We start from the raw sequence: 18,731 nt of genomic DNA on the forward strand, positions 1-18,731 counted from the left end.
TATATAATATATAAGATGTATCTTCTACATCTGTTTTATATAAGTGTGAAATGTTGCAGATGTGTGGAATCACCTTTCTGATGTGGTAATCCATGAGCACTAGGCCTCTAGAATCCACCCCATGTGTACAGTGGCTGAAACACCTGGGTTGACTGCAGCGAGTGGGGCATACATTTGCTCTCCAGTTGCAGGGGAGACCCCACTGAATGCCTTTCCCCAACAGCTATTTGAGGGTGGCTCAAACTTCCTAGAGGCTCTGACTTAAGGCATGGCTGGCTCGTCATAGGTGCCCCTGCTTGCAGGGGTAGCCTGAAGACAACCCTGAGACCCTGGCTCAGCCCTACCTGCTGCTTCTCCAGCCCTCGACTCTATCCTGTTGCCTTCAGCCTCACCTTTTTAGCCTTATCATGTTTGAGGTCATTTAAAAAATCTTTTTATTCAACCCATCGTTATTTTATTATCTGAATATTCCCTAATTATTCTTATTTTTTAAACAAAATTGTTCTGTCCTAACCACTTCATCCCTTTATATGCCCCTTTTGTTACAGAGGTCGTGCTTTCCCTTTAAAGCTGTGATGCCAACTTCTCTCTGTACTTCTTTGATTTTCCTTTTAGCCTTCGTTTAATTTTTTTTTTCTGAATTTATTTTTATCTCATCTATTTTCTTCTTCTTTTTTAAAATATTTTATTTATTTATTCATGATAGAGACACAGAGAGAAGCAGAGACATAGGCTGAGGGAGAAGCAGGCTCCCTGTGGGGAACCCGATATGGGACTCGATACCAAGACCCTGGGATCACACCCTGAGTGAAGGCAGATGCTTAACCACTGAGCCACCCAGGCTCCCCTATTTTCTTCTCCTTCTTAATGAAAATAGTAAAACTGGATTCTCTGCCAGTGTTTTTATGTTCCCTGCTGGCTGGCTGGCTGGCCCTTGGGAGCCCAGGCAGGCAGCTGGGGTGGCATCCATGCTGCAGGGAACCCAGTGGGCTGAGGAGAGTTCCTCCCTCTGTTGGTCTCCTGCCTTTCCCCCTCAAGTCCTTGATTCAACAACCCCTGACCTTAATGATCTGGAGGACCAGATGCTCCTCCTACTCCCGTAACTATGAGCCACCTGTGAAGACTACAATTGAAACACCAAGGAATCCGGATTGTGGGGAAGAGTGGGCTGTAGAGGGATGTGCATGCTGCTTTCGAATATCTGTGAAAGGACTAGACTTACTATTTTTTCACCTTGTATATTTTTTAAACTTTATTTAAGTTCAATTAATTAACATATCATGTATTACTGGTTTCAGAGGTAGAGGTCAGTGACTCATCAGTCTTATAACCCAGTGCTCATTACATCACATGTCCTCCTCAGTGTCCATCACCCAATTATCCTATCGCTCCATTCCCCAACCCTCCAGCGACCCTCAATTTGTTTCCTATGATTAAGAGTCTCTTATGATTTGTCTTCCTCTCTGATTTTGTCTTTTTATGTTTTCTTCTCTTCCCCTATGATCCTGCTTGGTTTCTTAAATTCCACATGGGATCATATGATAATTGTCTCTCTCTGAGTGACTTATTTTACTTAGCATAATAACCTCTAGTTCCATCCACATCATTGCAAATGGCAAGATTTCATTTTTTGATGGCTCAGTAGTATTCCATTGTATATATATGTACGTATACCACATCTCCTTTATCCATTCATCTGTCAGTGAAAACCTGGGCTCTTTCCATAATTTGGCTATTGTGGACATTGCTGCTATGAACTTTGGGGTGCAGGTGCCCCTTCAGGTCACTACATTTGTATCTTTGGGGTAAGTACCCAGTAGTGCAATTGCTGGGTCACAGGGTAGCTATATTTTCAACTTTTTGAGGAACCTCCATACTGTTTTCCAGAGTGGCTGCACCAGCTGCATTCCCACCAACAGAGAGGGATCCCCCTTCTCCAAATCCTCACCAACATCTGTTGTTTCCTGTCTTGTTAATTTTAGCCATTCTAACTGGTGTGAGGTGTTATCTCATTGGGGTTTTGATTTGTGTTTTCCTGATGCCGAGTGATGTTGAGCATTTTTCCATATGTCTGTTGGCCATTTGTATGTCTTCTTTGGAGAAATGTCTGTTTATGTCTTCTGCCCATTTCTTGATTGGAATTTCTTCTCTGGGTGTTGAGTTTGAAAGTTCTTTATAGATTTTGGATACTAGCCCTTTATCTGATATGTCATTTGCAGATACTTTTCCCATTCTGTTGGTTGTCTTTTGGTTTTATTGACTGTTTCCTTTGATGTGGATGTATTCACTGTTGACCTAGAGGAAAGTACATGAACTTAGAACTACAGCCCAATGATGACAAAGAGGCAAATTTATTTTTCAATTAGCAATAATCGCGCCCCGGATAAACCTCATTGGCTACGATACTGCCACTGTGCTAAGCTGCAAATTTATTTTTAAAAGGATCAGCCCTGTTGAGAAATGGAGTGGGTTGACTGGTGAAGCAGTAAGTGTCCCAGCTGCACAAGTGATGGAATAGGAGCTTGGATGTTGTCAGAAGAGAATCTTGTGGTGATTGGCAGGGGGCTGAGTCTTCCAAGATCTCTTTTAGCTTAAGATTCTTAGTTCTGTTTTCAGAAAAGTGGCGCTGTGCAGTAGATTCTATTCTTTCCCAGCGTCTATTTCCTCTTTCTTCTAGTTAGAACATATTGTGCCCTGCTGCACAGGGTGAGCACATGACCAGCCCAGACCAGTCATACTACATCACCCCAACTGCATGCTGGTTGGTTCAGAGATGGACACATGACTCTGAGTGACCCAATCAGAGTTTCTACTTGAGTTATCTAGGAAGAGTCCTTTTCTGTTAGTTTATTTTTAAAAAGATTTTATTTAAGAGCCTGTGAGAGAGAGTGAGAGAGCACAACCTAGGGGGAGAGGCAGACGGAGAGGGAGAAGCAGACTCCCCACTGAGCAAGGAACCCAACACAGGGCTCCATCCCAGGACCCTGGGATCATAATCCAAGCTAAAGGCAGTTGCTCAACCGACTGAGCCACCCAGGCATCTCTCTCTTTTTCTGTTTAGAAATGTAAAAATTATAAATCTAGAGCTTCCTGCTGTCCCCAGAAGGTATCTTTCTAATGGGCCTCCTCCTAGCTGAGCTACTTGGCCTAGGAGAATGAAGGCTATGTTTAAGGAGACTGCAAGAAGAGATAAAGAGGTCTGGAAGTGTTTGTGTCTCTGATTCTTAAAATTAGCTTCACCAGTTCTCCTTTTGTGGTTTGATTGTGTGCACCAAAAAAGTGCCCCCACTTTAAAGAGGTTTTTTTTTTTTTTTTTTTTTTTTTTAGAGTCTTATTTGTTTATTTGAGAGAAAGAGAGATCATGAGCAGGAGTGAGCAGGAGGAGGGGCAGCAAGCAGGAGAGGGAGGGAGGGAAGAATCCTAAGCCGATTTCATGCTGAGTGCAGAGATGCTGAATGTGGGGCTCCATCCCATGACCCTGAGACCATGACCTGTGGAAACCAAGAGTCTCACACTTAACCAGCCGAGCCAACGGGTGCCCCCAAAAGTGCTCTTTTGCATTAGCCAGTCAGACTTGGGTTTCTGTCACTTGTTTTACTGATTTGATTGTTATTGTGCAAAACATCATTTTACACTGATGACCTTATTTCAAATTTCCTTTTTTTTTTTTTTTTTAAGATTTTATTTATTTATTCATGAGAGACACAGAGAGAGAGAGGCAGAGACACAGGCAGAGGGAGAAGCAGGCTCCATGCAGGGAGCCTGACATGGGACTCGATCCCAGGTCTCCAGAATCATGCCCTGGACTGAAGGCGGTGCTAAACCGCTGAGCCACCCGGGCTGCCCCATATTTCAAATTTCTTAATGAGAATTCCTTTCAGAAAGAAAAGGCAACATCCATTTCTAGCTAAACTAAAAATTACTGTAATCTTTCACAGTATGAAGCTGGCCTGGGGATAGTTAATAGATGCTTCCCTATGCCTTTGTACAAAGCCCAGCCCTCGCTATCAGCATACCCACCATCTCAGCTTGGATGACTCATTCAAAGCACAGCATGTGAGCTTTCCCCTTCCAAACCTGCTCATCCCTTAGTCTTTCCCAACCCACAAAATGTCTCTTTTATCCATTCACCTGGGTTCTAAGTGAAACAATTAGGAGGCAGCCTTCATTGTACTCTTTTGTTCCCCCATATCTAATCCACCAGCAATTCCTATGTGTCCCTCCAATATTTCTCTCCATCTGCACTTCCTGTCATCTCCTGCTTGGACTATTGCAGTAGCCTCTTAACTGACTCCCCACTTCCACTTTTTGTCCCTCTCCGGTCCCTTCTTTACCCAGAAGCCCTAGTGAGCTTTTATTTTATTTATTTATTTATTTATTTATTTATTTATTTATTTTTTAAATTTTTATTTATTTATGATAGTCACAGAAAGAGAGAGAGAGGCAGAGAGAGACACAGGCAGAGGGAGAAGCAGGCTCCATGCACCGGGAGCCCGACGTGGGATTCGATCCCGGGTCTCCAGGATCACGCCCTGGGCCAAAGGCAGGCGCCAAACCGCTGCGCCACCCAGGGATCCCGCTTTTACTTTATTTTTTAAAAGATTTTTATTTAAAGATTTTAAAAAAGATTTTAATTATTTATTCATGAGCTACAGAGAGAGAGAGAGAGAAAGGCAGAGACCCAGGCAGAGGGAGAAGCAGGCTCCATGCAGGAACCCGACGTGGGATTTGATCCCGGGTCTCCAGGATCATGTTCTGGGCTGAAGACAGTGCTAAACTGCTGAGCCACCCAGGCTACCCCTAAAAATTATTTTTAAATAGATTTTATTTATTTATTCATGAAAGACACACACAAAGAGAGGCAGAGACAGACACACAGGCAGAGGGAGAAGCAGGCTCCCTGTGGGGAGCCTGATATGAGACTTGATCCCAGGGCCCCAGGATCATGACCTGAGCCAAAGGCAGATGCTCAACCACTGAGCCATCCAGGCATCCCCCAAGTGAGCTTTTAATAACATGAATCAGATCCTGTCATTTCCTTGATCAAAATCATTGATGACTTTCCATTGCATGCAGAATAAAATGCAAAGGCCTGCAGTGGTCCAGAAGGCTCCACGTGCCTGAACTGGCCCCTGCACACATCCCCATCCTCAGCTCCTATCACTCTGACCCTGCTTGCTATCCTCCAGTCACTCTAGTCTTTCTATTCTTTGTTTCCTGCCTCGGGGCTCTTCCTTCTCCTGGAACACCTTTGTCTAAATCTTAGGGTCGCTAGCTCCTTCACTTTCAGGGCTCTGTCAAGTATCACTTTCTCAGAGATGACTTTTTCCCCCCCAAGATTTTTATTTATTTGTTCATGAGAGACACAGGGAGAGAGAGGCAGAGACGCAGGCAGAGGGAGAGGCAGGCTCCCTACAGGGAGCCCGACGCAGGACTCGATCCCGGGACTTCAGGATCATGCTCTGGGCCGAAGGCGGCGCTAAACCGCTGAGCCACCCGGGCTGCCCTCAGAGATGACTTTGAATGTGGCATAGTAGTATTTACTATTACATATAGTATTTACTGCTACTATTTATTATCTAAAATTATTGTGCTTATGTAAATCAAAATTATTTATTTTCCATCATTAGGGTATAAATTCAGAGGCCAGGCCAACAAGTGCTCAACAAATCCTTAATGGATGAATGGAAGAATCATGGAGGAGCAACACACAGGTGTAGCCTGTGAAGCTGAGTAGGAGTGGGTCCTGTTGCTGCTGGCTTGCTCTGCAGATCTAGGTCCACAGCCTGGTTTTTAGAAAGTTCTTTGGAGTCTTTCCAAGGTCTTGTCACTGCGTGTGTATTGTGCCTCAGGTAGTTTCCTGCCTAGTTGATGAGTAGTGTTTCAGCCAGAAGCCAATGAGAAAACACAGCGTGTTGGGGTGGCGACTGGTGTTTATAAGAATCACCCTGGGGAGTTTTATAATGCAGATTCCTGGGCCCAGTGAAGCCCTGGGACTGGCCTGTGAGGAAAGGTAAGAAGGGGCGACCAACTCATCCAGGTGGGCTGGGGACATCCCCAGCTTTAGGGCCGAAGGTCCCTACTCTCTGAAAGTCCCTCAGCCCCTGGCAAACCAGGCTGCTTGGTCACCCTAAAAAAGGTGTTCAGAGAGAGGCAAAGAGCATCCGGCGAAGTAGTTTGGAATGGTTTCTTGGAGTTGCTGAGGTAGAATCATTTTTCATCCTAGGCTGTGGGTTTTGGGTTTTGGCTGTCCCCTCAACCCTGCCTTTGAGTAAGTCCAGGTTCTCCAGGCACCAGGCCCAGACAGAAAGGAAAGGAACCCATTGTTTCTTGAACACCTAGAGAACCAGCTGCTGCTCTAGGGCCTTTATTACCTAATATATTCATTGGCAGCCTTTTTACTGCTCCCATTTTAGAGGCAGGACACTGAGGCTCATGAGGTTATATGATTGCCTGAGCTCAGACATCTGCTCAGCAGAGGACACAGGAGTACCAAGTCTCTCTGACACAGAAGCCCAGGCCCTTTCTAGGTGTTTTGCTTTGTGTATGTGTGTGTGCATGTCAGAGATGTGGCTGGGACCTCAGTTGGGCAGTTGTCCCCCAATCCTCAGGGATGGGGCCCTCCTGGGATCGAGGGAAGACACCCCCCCCACACACACACCACCACTACCAAGGACTGCACGGTGAAATAGCTAAGGAAGGAAGGGAGTTTCTTTGGGCTCGCTCTGGCCTGGCTGTGCATGTGGCTGTCCACCACGAGGTGGTGCTGTGGCTCTGCCTAGCAGGCTCCCCCAACACTGGCGCTGGTGCAGAGCCAGACACCTACGGACCATTGAACTTTATTTAATTTGCATCCTGTAGGCAACCTGGGGCCTGTCCATAGCTTTCTGCCTTTCCTGGACTCTGGCAGGCCAAGAAGAGAGGGGAGAGAAGGTCAGAAGGTCGATCAAGAGAGGGGGAGGCTTGGGCCAATGCAGAGTCTTGACAGTGAGGGTGACCGATGAGCACAGCTGTCAGGAGGAGGGGTAGAGACTGCTGTACTGGAACTAATGGGTTTATAACACCAGCCCGAATCATTGCCCAGTGTGTACAGAACACATCAGGACAAGTGGGCTTGTTCCCCTGATGGGAGTTGGGGGTAGGGCTTGGGCAGAGAAGAGGCACCTTTAGTGTCCCACAGACTCTTTTGGCCAAGGGAAGGTCTTGGGTGGAAGGACGGGAGGGGGAGATGGCCTGGGTGCCCCTAAGCTGGGAGCCTTCTCTGCTGGCCATCTGCCTGTCTGTCCCCTGCTGACCACAGGACATCTTCAGTGGGGGGCCATAGATAAGGTCCCCATCTGTCCTCCAGGAGCCCTGGCCATTTGGGAAAATAGCTTCAAGAATGCTGGCCCTTCAAGGACTCTCATCACCTATTTTGTACATAAGGACTCAGGCCTAGATTCTCATCAAAAAACATAAGCACAACAAACTTTTCACTCTTGCGGTACCTGGTGGCTCAGTGGTTGAGCGTCTACCTTCAGGTGAAGTCATGATCCTGGGGCCTGGGATTGAATCCCACGTTGGGCTCCCCGCAGGGAGCCTGCTTTCTCCCTCTGCCTGTGTCTCTGCCTCTCGCTGTGTGCCTCTCATGAATAAATAAATAAAATTTAAAAAAACACAAAAAACTTTTCACTCTTTTCAAAGTCCACACCAGCACCAGGCAGTGACTTGCTGTGTCTCAGCTGCCTAATAGTGGGCTTGGCCTGCATGTTGATGTCAGAATGTGACATGGTGTCTGTACCATAAGGTCACAAATGCATCCTTGGCACCTTGTTGCCTTGGCACGAGGGAGTTGAGCAAAGTCCCTCCCCCCCACTCTGATGGATACAAACATAATCAATTTTACAATTTTGTTCTTTCTCTGCCTGGTCCCTGGGCTGAACGTTATGACAGAAATTCCCCTTGGGAGTTTTTTCTTAGTATTATATTTTATTAATTCATATTAAATTTTTATTCATCAGCTCTTCACATGGAATCAATTAAAATATTTTGTATCATTTATATTTTAGTGTCATTTTTCCTCCTTTTTAATTCAGTAGGTAATACACTCACAGGTTCAAATTTCAGAAGGTTCAAAAATAAGTAACCTCTTCCTGTTTAATTATGTAAACAGCCTGAGAGTCCCAATAGAAAAGCAACAAGGACCTTAAAAGACAATTCATGGGAAAAAAAGGTGTCTACCTTTTTTTTTTTTTTTTTTTTTTTTTTTTAGGTGTCTACCTTATTGTCATAAAAACTCTGCCCTTAGCTCTGTTTGCCTTTGGTTTTGAGAACTTTTTGACACACAGAAGTTTCAACTTTTTGTTAGGCCATGTCTTTCCCTGTCAGATGGATTCTGTGTGTGGAAAGTCGGTGCCCATCCTGAGGTAAGTTAGATGGTCTTTGTCCTCAGTTCTTGGCTTCATAGTTTGCTCTCTGACCCCCTCAGAGATGTTTCTTTTAGTGAGGCAATTATGAGGCAGAGCCGAGGGCCGCTGTGGCTGCCTGAGGGTGGTGCCTTTGGAGGCCAGTTGGCCTCAGACCCCAGCCCTGGCTCTGAGGCGTCATCTCCCCATGTGGCAATTTTTCATGGTGGCAGGACAAGCAGGCTTTGAGGGATCAGTCTCTGGAAGTGGATCCATCTGTAGGAGAAGAGGACCGGGAACTGACCCTGCTGTGGGGACTCGGGACGAGGCAGACTCTGGTCACTGTCTGAGTACCCTTGTCAGCTGGTCCCTGGGCATAGGGGGGCTGAATGTGGGCAATTCTGCAGGACAGCCTGTCACTTGAGGGGTCCTGCCCACCAGGCTGCAGGACAAAGCTGGAATCAGGCCTGGGAACCACGGAGACCATAGACTGGGGAACCTGAACAGGGACCAAGGTAGGCCCGGTGGGGAGGGTGGGCCGTCTGGGGGCTGGAGGAGCCCAGTGAATCAGGACAGGCATTGGTCAGGGTTGCCCCGGTAGCCTGTGCATGCATCCTGGTGGCATTTCAGAAAATGGAGCCAAAGCAGCTGAAATGATCCGTGTGGTAATGTGTGTGTGAATCCAGAGGAAACAGAATCACCGTGGGCATATATCAGGCCCTGGGCCACCTGCAGGGCTGCCACTACTGCCCGGTGTCTTGGTCCCAGCAGGAAGACCCAGATGTCCCCTCCCTCCCTCACACCATCTCCCTGGGTGTTGGAGATGGCCCTTTCAACCTCGCTCATAAGGGGACCCCTCTTGTTACCTGGGACACCCTAGTCTGAGCACCGAGGAGGGGCCAGAGCTCTGGGTTGGGAGGTGGGAGACCAGATGTTGCCTTTAAGCCACTCCTGGTCAGGTGACTTCAGATGGCATTCTGCTCTTGGGCATCGCTTTCTTCATCTGTAAAATGGGATGGTGATCTTGCTCCAGCCTGCAAACCAAATGGCCAAATGAGGGAACAGGTGGGATATTGTTCTGGAAAAAGGAAAGTGAATCACTTGAGTGCAAGATTTTTTTTTTTTTTAAGATCTTATTTATTTATTCATGAGAGACACAGAGAGGCAGAGACACAGGCAGAAGGAGAAGCAGGCTCCCTGCGGGGAGCCTGATGCGGGACTTGATCCCAGGACCACGGGATCACACCCTGAGCTGAAGGCAGAAGGACCCCAGGATCACACCCTGAGCTGAGGGCGGGCGCTCAACCGCTGAACCACCCAGGCGCCCTAGTGCAAGATTCTGAAATGGTTTCACCCAAGCCGGGTGTAACTCGGCTCACAGCTGGGCAGCCTCTCCCCAGGCCTCCAGCAGGTGGCAACATCGTCCTCCCTCTGTGCGTTTCTCTCCCCTTCCCTGTCCCCCCACCCCCACCAACACACCCCCTCCTCCCAGACACCATGTGTAGGACCTTGGACCTCACTCAATCCACACCCTACAGTCTCACCTCCCCCCAGGGGTTAGGAGGGATGTGAGCAGCCTCTGAGACTGCGGCCAGGGCTGGGAGCCCAAATGCCCCTGACAGGAAGGGCCTGGAAAGAGAATTAAAACCTTGTTCTTTCCTTCAAAAAAGCACAGACAAGCCAGGAGGAGGGGAGCTGGTGTGCGTGAGCCCAAGAAGGCTGATGTGCACACTTAGTGGGAGGGAGACCTTGGCCTCCTCTGCCATGACCAGTCCACACTGCCTGGAGGAGGCAATTTAGGATCCAGACCAGGACTGGTCCCCTGCCCAGGTCATTGTCTTTAGCTGGAAAAGTCAGCTGGCATTTTGGCAGGGGGGTTAAAGGTGGGTGGGTCCCCCATTTTTTGTGTGTGCAACCGGGTTGAAAACTTAGCTCACACTTCAATTCATCTGGGCAGAGAAGTAATTTATTTATTCATCTTTAATGAATCTGGCCTTTCTCCCAACCCCTACCTGATGATTAGTGAGAAACGCAATAAAATACTCAACTTGATTTTAACATTGCAGGGCCCAAGGGTTTAGCTTGTCCTGTTCAGTGATGGTTTGTTTTTCTTGGAGAAAGTGCTCAGTTCTCAGACTATCTTTCCTTCCTTCTCCCACTAAAATGGTGTCAAGTTCGATGGGCACGCAAGGGCAGCTCATGCGATATTTGGTGGCAGCAAGGAGTTGCCTGGAGTGTGGCATCTTCTTGTCCTGGCCAACCATGGATTGCCCTTGAAGCTGACTTCATGTAACTCCTGGTCTGGTCCTTCTTCATCTGCCCAGGGCCCCAGGGTGTCCCCAGCTCACCAGCCTGCTGGACCCAGGTTCATCTCCACTGCCTCCAAGAGGGCCTCCCAGCCATCCAGTATGCCACCACTTCTCCTGTGGCATCTCCTCATTGTACCACTGGGGCCCTGGCCCCAACTTGTGTGCCGGCTCACAACTTGGCAGCCAGGCCTGTGGCAACTGACGTTTGCTTATGAAGCCGAACTAACTGAGATCACTTCCTCTGCTTCACCCCAGAGCCCTGGTGTCAGAGGCAGAGGCCAGGCAGGTTCAGAGCACCCTGGGATGCTGTTCCTTCCAGAGTTCCAAAGGGATACCAGGACAGGTGTCCTTCTCTGGAGTGAAACCAGATGAGACTGCTTAATTTTCCTCTCAGCCCCTTCCTGCGGTCCCCTGGGCAGGAAGGAGGGGACCAAAGCCCTTTCTCCTCTGGTCTGGGCAACTGATACATAAAACACCATGGTCACACCCAAGAAGAGATGAAGGAAGGCATCCAAAAATCAGGCTCTTAATAGCGTGGTTTAGAAGACTTTTGACCTAACAATCATATTTTGCATGTCAGATGCCAAACATTACAGCATTTTTTTTTCCCTATTCATTCTGTCTACATTAAACCTCCATCCTTGTCTCTCTTCAGGCAGAGATGGATGCCTCGGGCCAAGGAAGATGAAGGTCATGAACTCATGAGAGCAGGAAAGAAAAGCACATTCATACATTTTCAAATATCCTTTTATGCTTGAAATGTTACTGACACTGGACAATGGAAGCAAAGGAAACATGACAGGTAAAATGTGAAGGCTTCCTCCACAAGCAGGATCCACCATCCTGCCCGTGTTGGACGCTGTCCTTCCAGGGAGGATACATAGTGAGTCAGAAGAAGATGCCCCTCAGCAAAAAGTGGGACACACTGTGGAAAGGAGGCCCGGCCCAGTGGGAATTGTTCCTGAGCTCAGCCAAGAGCAAGGCTGGCCTCTGGTGAGAGGAAGCCTGTGATTGGTGGGCTCCTCTTCCGGCTCCTCATTTGCCCTCTCCTGTTGGAGGAAAGAAGATACAGACAGTTCAAGCTCGCTGGGAGCTGAGGGAAAGGAAGTGGGTGGCGGGTGTAAGTCACTGCCCCCCTTCAGTGCTGGGGGCAGGCAGACCATGGTATGAGCCTTCATGTCTCACACAGCTTACTTACAAAGGGGGTCTCACTGGGCAGGGCTGATGGGCCACGCTCACAGATACTCACTGACACATGGCTGGACATGTGCTCAGCTGTTCACATTCGCGTGTATTTCCACGTGAATACCTGTAGAACTCCTAGAGTGCTACCTGACACAGTAAGCATGCAATACGTGCCAGTTGTCATTACCATTGGGTGCACCAAAGGGTCTCTCACACACATACACACAGACACCCAGATGTGTACGTTCTCATACTCAAAGACATATACACACCCATAAATCTTTACACGGGAGCGCTTGAATCTGCACTTGCACATGTGGATCCTGTCATACGTGGTAATGCTGATGAACACCTATTGGAAATTTACTACCTATTGAAAATTTAGGAGGTATTGTTCTAGCACCATAAAGAGAGTTAAGCCGTTGATTCTTTACAACAACTTCATGGATTAGTATTGTTATTTATCCCAATTAACAGATGGGTGGATTGGGTCACACAGAGGTGACAGCTCAAGGTCATGTGGCTAGTAATTGGTAAACTTGGGATTCAAGCCTAGGCTGTCTGGCCTCAGAGCCTGCACACTTAACTGCTTGCCGTTCTGCCATCTTTCACACAGGTGCCCCGGGCCCAATCACAGACCTTCCCACAGATGTGAAGAAACCTCCGCATGCAGGTTGATGCACTGCCATAGTCATAAGATACGACACAAGGCATGGGGTCCCTGCAACATGAATGCTGAACCATGGCTCTGAACCTTGCAGAACCTTCTAGTCTTCTGAGTCACTGGTGTAATACGATGTTCTTAGGGAGTGAGCTTTCAAGTGGCTCCAATAGTGCACCTGCTATAGTGGGGTTGGGTTCACAGCTCCTACCTATTTGGGGGCTCAGCATGGTTTAGGGGAGGAGGCCAGACTTGCCCTCACCTCCAAGGGCCAAATCACATTTTGGCCTTTCCCGAGATCTCAGCCAAATCATATTTTGGCTTCCTTTCATCCCCTTGTCCTTTGCAAGTGTGGGATACTTCCCTGGACCATGGTCTTAATTCCTCTGGGCTTGCCCAAGCCAGACTCTTGTTCTTCACTTGCATCCCAGAGAGAGGTGTCCCCCCTACTGGAGGCTTTGAGGTGGGCCCAGCTGGGAAGTCCCTGGGCTTCCTGGGGCTGGGAGAGAGCTCTCTGCAAAAAGGAGGGCAAGGAGGCTCAACCAAGCCCCATGGGCCACCTTGATGGCTTTCCTTGGCCTGTTGCTGCGTGGACACTGTGCTGGATGTGGGCTTTGGTCCAGGACCAGGCTTGGGCAGGTGGTGAGCAATCATTGTCCCAGAATGTTATAGTGACCTGGGGACTTTGAGTATCTAGTCCAGCCCCTTCATTTTATAGACCAGAAACTGAGTCCTTGAGATGGGAAGGGATGTGCCTGAGGTCACCCTGCAAATCTTCAACCTCAGGTCTCAACTTCAAGTCCACTATTCAGTGTGTCATAGAATGAGGCTCTGTAGGGGAGGAAGACAAGGCTTCCTAAGTGTACAAGTTACAGAAATCCAGGACAAACCAGTCACTGGTATCCAGAGTCACATTTCCTTGCCTTGGGTGGCTGACTACAATTTTAATCTGGACCCAAGGAGACCTTTTAAAAAATATTTTGGGGGATCCCTGGGTGGTTCAGTGGTTTAGCACCTGCCTTTGGTCTAGGGCATGATCCTGGAGTCCCTGGATCGAGTCCTGCATTGGGACCCCTGCATGGAGCCTGCTTCTCTCTCTGCCTGTGTCTCTGCCTCTCTCTCTGTGTGTGTCTCTCATGAATAAATAAATAAAATCTTTTAAAAAAATATTTTGGCTATTGCATGGAAGACACCTCTGTTCCTGCACATGGCACTGGCTCTGAGCCACACAGAGACTTCTGGTCTGAGGAGTGCTGAGTACTCCTTGATGCATCTGCATTTAACTGAGGAACAACCCTTATAGAAATCTGCATTTACCCCATCTCTCTCCTAGACTGTTTTCTCTGCTCACAACCATTAACATTAGCTCTTCCTGTGTTACTACCCCAAGAGTCAGGCTCTGTTCTTAGTATTTCACCTGTGTTACTCATTTACTCCTCTCAGCAGTCCAGTGGGGCAGGCACTATCATCATCACCATCATCATCATCATCATCCCAATTTTATTGATTAGGAGAAAGAGGTACAAAGGGATTAGGTAATTTGCCTGAGGCCTCCAGGTTAAGAAAGGGGTAGGGTGAAGACTCAAAACCAGACAATGCTCTCTCCTCACTGGAGCCGCGAGCCTGGTCCTCCAGCCATCTTCCCCAAATGCTTCCCTAGAAAGTTCTGAGAGTCTCATGTCCAGGGTCCCCCTACATCAGTAAGGAGAGCCCAGGTGTAGCAGGTAGAGAGCTACACCCAGGCCCCAGACGTGTGCAGTCTTGGGACCAGATCATGTACTGCACAGCCCTGCAGGATTGAAACATACATGTGATCCTGGTCACACACACGTCCAGCTCTCCTGGTCTTCAAGACGACCTGCAGCTGCTGCCACCTCCTCAACTCAACCTCCTTGTCTCCCCTTCTCTCCTCCCCACTCAACACTTTTCATGAAAATATGGACAGCTTTTTCACCTTAATTTTGCAAAGGAGCAAAGAGGCTTTTGCAGATATAACTCTTAGAAGGGTGGGAAAGGAAGCACATTCACAACTATAAAAATGATTGGATGTAGTAAGTATGAATCTCAGTTACTCATTAGTAACAAACTCTAACTCAGTTTGAATATATATCCCTACTGGCCCAGCACTAGGCCCTGGGCCTGGACCTGGGGGCCTCCAAAGGATGTGATGCTCTCCAGAACAAGTCAGGTTTCAGGATGACTCTGGGGATGGGGTTAGCTCTGTGGTCTTCCTGCACCTGATCCCAGGCCAGTCCAGGCCTTTAAGATTGGCTTGTGGAGCAGTAATTGGCTCTGCGGATGGGGCATGTGGGCTTCTCAGCACCCTACCCTACCCCACCCCACCCCACCTCACCTCCCATGCTTCTCTCTGGTCTTTTCTGGAGTGATTGTTCAGGTGTTCCTCCCAGCCCAGTTAAGTGTACAAGTTCCCTTGTGGCTACTGCAATACCTCTGGTTCCCACCTTGGTCAGGCACCTGTTATATTGGTTTTAGTGATATCCACTCCTGGGGGAGGGTATAAGCAGAGGCCCACAGACCATATGTCTAAATATGTAAAAGTTATAAATCAAGCTAACAAAGTATTCATCAAAGGATTTCTATCTCTCAACCTTGATGGATTTACCTTCAAAATGACAAAATTGAAACTATATAGATATGATTTTTATATGACTGAAAATTTACAAAATATTGAAGGCAACAGAATTGAATTATTATCAGGGATTCTGTTAATGGGCAGTGATGTTTGGATGAATAATACAATAAAGACATTTATGATTCACAAATTAGCATGTATTTATTCTTTGAAATTTATTTTCTTGTCTTAATCTCAGCAAAATCAGTCATCATGCTTTTATAATAGAGAACTCATATTTGTGTTCTAGCAAACAGTAATGACCTAAGGGATTAAAAACAAAGTTGACCATTTAGAGCTGTTTTAGCTAGCTATTGCTGTGTAACAAAACTCTCCATAACTTGGTGGTTTAGAGTAATATTAAAGATGATTTTATTATCTCTCATGGTTCTATGGGTCGACTAGGTGTAGCCGAGCATCTCCTCTGCTACTTTGCTTGGAAAGCATGTGACTGTGGCTAGCTGGTGGATGGGGCTAGAGTCCATAAAAGGCTCAACTTTGTTGGGGTTGTGATGGCTGGTCCTTTCCTTCTTTTCATATAATCCTTGGGTCCTTCTGCTTGGAACTGGCCTTAGACATATCACAAGTTCATTAGCAGCCCTTCTAGGCTGAAAGTACTAATTGGTTTCTTCCAGCTGATTCTGATAAAACAGGAAAAGATCAAGATGAACTAAAGAAGTTTTGGAGCAGAATTAGTAAATCTAAGGAGGCCAGGTCTATATTCCATCCAGCAAAAGGCTCAAAAAGTAAGGACTGGCCTCAGAGCAAAGAAAATCCAGGGTGCTGCCAGTAAAATGTGGTCTCAGGTGGAGGAGTCAAGGTTGTGGCTGTAAGACCCTTTGTAAAGACCTCCGAAGTATTTAAGGACATGTTTTTAGACCAGGACTTCTAAGAACACACACCAGGATACACACCAGGACTTCTAAGAATGTAAGGGTGTATCTCTTAGGTCCTCTCTGCTGGACAATAGGACTGAGAATCTCACCACTACCTCAAAGGTGTGAGGGGGTGAGAGGGGCCTCTTCTTTAATGGAGTAGGTTTTTATTTGTTATATAATAAACCCACACATTTTCAATTTTTTTTAATCGTATTAGATTGAAAGGGACAGAGTTCAAAATGAAGAGTCCTTTTTTATGGGCAAGAGACAGGTTGAGAAGTCAATTTGGCTACAAACACAGACCATTTCTTCTAGAAAATGAAGGATAACTCAGAGTATGGCCGAGAGCCATGGACACCTACTCTCAGAGAACAGGACTAGCTCCTAATTAAGGAATTGGCTTGATTTCAGAATTTCTCTGCACAAGTTTCTCTCCCTTTTTGAATGAGAGTGTCTATTGCAGCTATCCTATGCTACCTCCTTACAGTTTGTTGGGTTTTGGGGGAAGACAACTCATCTCTTTTTTTCACAGATCTTCAAGTCAAAAGGAGCCATCTCCAAGCACTCATACCCAAGGGGCCTCCTCTGCTTGGATGTGATGTAGATGTTGAAGTCCCAGATGAGACTTCAGGGGCCTCACAGGGTGAGTGTACAGTCATTCAGATGTGTGAGGGAGGTAATTTGTTGGGATGCCAGAGGGCAGCCTGCGGGAGCTAGTCTTCAAAGCTAGCCCCCAGTGAACTGCCTCTCCTGGCATTCGTGACCTTCTGCAGATATCTCTCTGGAATCTGGGTTGTCCCTGTGACTCACTTCAGATGATAGAAAGCAGTGACAGTGTTGCTGAGTGATTTCTGAGGACAGGGCACGGGGAGCCTTTTGGCTTCCACCTGGGTCTCTTACAATGTTTGCTCTGGAACAAGCCAGTCATCAGGTAAGAAGTGGGATTCCTCTGAGACTGAGATGTTGTGAAGAGGCTAAGCTAGCCATGTGGAAAAGTCACAGGAGAAAGCAATACAGTCAGCCAGGCTCTACTTGTTCCAGCCGTCCCAGCTGAGACCAGATATGAGGGTCAAGATGCTGCCATTTTGGACGTACAGCCCAGCTGGACCTGCATTTGAGTCTCAACCTTGCCACCGTTTGACTTCAACCATGTGAGACCTCTCCCCTTCCCCGGCCACCGAGGATTGATTACCAAGGCAGTTCATCTACAGAACTGTGAGAGAGAAAAATCATTGATTTTAAGCCACTAAATTTTGGGCTTTGTTATACAGCAATGGATAACTGAAGCTATTTTAATTTAAATTAACTAAAAAATTATGCATGTTTTAACTTTAAAAATGCAAAATAAAAATTTTATTTATTTGTCAGAGAGAGAGAGAGAGAGAGAGAGAACAAGCAGGGAAGTGGCAGACAGAGAGAGAGGGAGAAGCAGGTTCCCCGCTGAGCAAGGAACCTGAAGCAGGTCTTAATCTGAGGACCCCCGGGATCAAAGCCCAAGCTGAAGGAAGACTCTCAACCAACCAACCAACGGAGCCTCCCAGGTGTCCCTAAAAGAAATGCAAATTAAATTGTTAAAGATCAAAACATTTATTTAAAGATTTTATTTATTCGTGAGAGACCCAGAGAGAGAGAGAGAGAGGCAGAGACACAGGCAGAGGGAGAAGCAGGCTCTTCGCACCGAGCCTGAGGTGGGACTTGATACCAGGTTTCCAGGGTCAGGCCCTGGGCTGAAGGTGGCACTAAACCGCTGAGCCACCTGGGCTGCCCTCAAAACATTTTCATGTAAGTTTTTAACAAGTTGTTTTTCTTTAAAATATTCAAAATTATCTATTGAGATTAAAAGGCAAATATAACCAATAGTATAACTTATGCATTTTACCTAATACAAACATTTCAATAAAATATTTAAATAAAGCTGAATTTTTAAGTTTTGCAAATTTATTACATCTTAGCTAAAATTTTTGTAAAAGTAGAATCCTATGGTTGTTCCATGTCCGTCTAGTTGCCAATGTAAAGAATCGGCCTCACGCTTTATGCATGTTCTATCTTGACCTGCATATGTGCAAATGTGGGGGAATTATGAATTATTTATACTGGAAAATGTTCTTCGGCTGCCATGTACAATTGTAGCATTGCTAATTTGTGGGTACCTCTGGAACCACAAAGAGAGAAGCAAGCAAATGCATGTTTGCTGCTACCGAGACACGCTACTTAAATTAATCTGTCTTCCTTCTAAGTGCTTTCACCATTCAGTCCTCCGGAGCAGCAGGGCCATGTCTGTGTCAGTAGCAGCACGACCCACAAGTTCTTACGGCATCTGAACAGTCTCCTCTTGATTCAAGGACATAACACGAATGTTGGGAGAAGCATTTCCCCGGGACCTGAATGGTGCTACATGTGAGAGTGGGTGTTTAGGGTTAGAGGTCATGCTGTGCTAGTGCTGAGTGCCCTCTCTGCAGGGACGGAGCTGACGTGTGTTCTTTAACCGTGCATGTGCGTGCATTCATGCATGCGTGTGTGTGTGCATGTGCATGCGTTCATGCATGTGTGTGTGTAAAATGGGGGTCCTCTAAAGAGTGAGGCTCAGAACAGAGGCTGGTCATGTCCACCTTTAAGGTCATGCTACTGTTTCCGGCCATCCCGGGTGGGTCTGGCAGGGACCTCTTGTGCCTGTCTCCTGAT

The 18,731-nt window shown here is 47.0% G+C and overlaps 1 pseudogene; it reads right to left on the reverse strand.

Annotated features, from left to right (window-relative positions):
- Positions 1–2,264: 2,264 nt before the first annotated feature.
- LOC121492319 lies at positions 2,265–2,423 on the reverse strand (annotated as a pseudogene).
- Between the last annotated feature and the right edge of the window lie 16,308 nt (positions 2,424–18,731).

The sequence above is a fragment of the Vulpes lagopus genome, chromosome 5 (genome assembly GCF_018345385.1).
Source record: "Vulpes lagopus strain Blue_001 chromosome 5, ASM1834538v1, whole genome shotgun sequence".
In the NCBI taxonomy this organism is placed as follows: Eukaryota; Metazoa; Chordata; class Mammalia; order Carnivora; family Canidae; genus Vulpes; species Vulpes lagopus.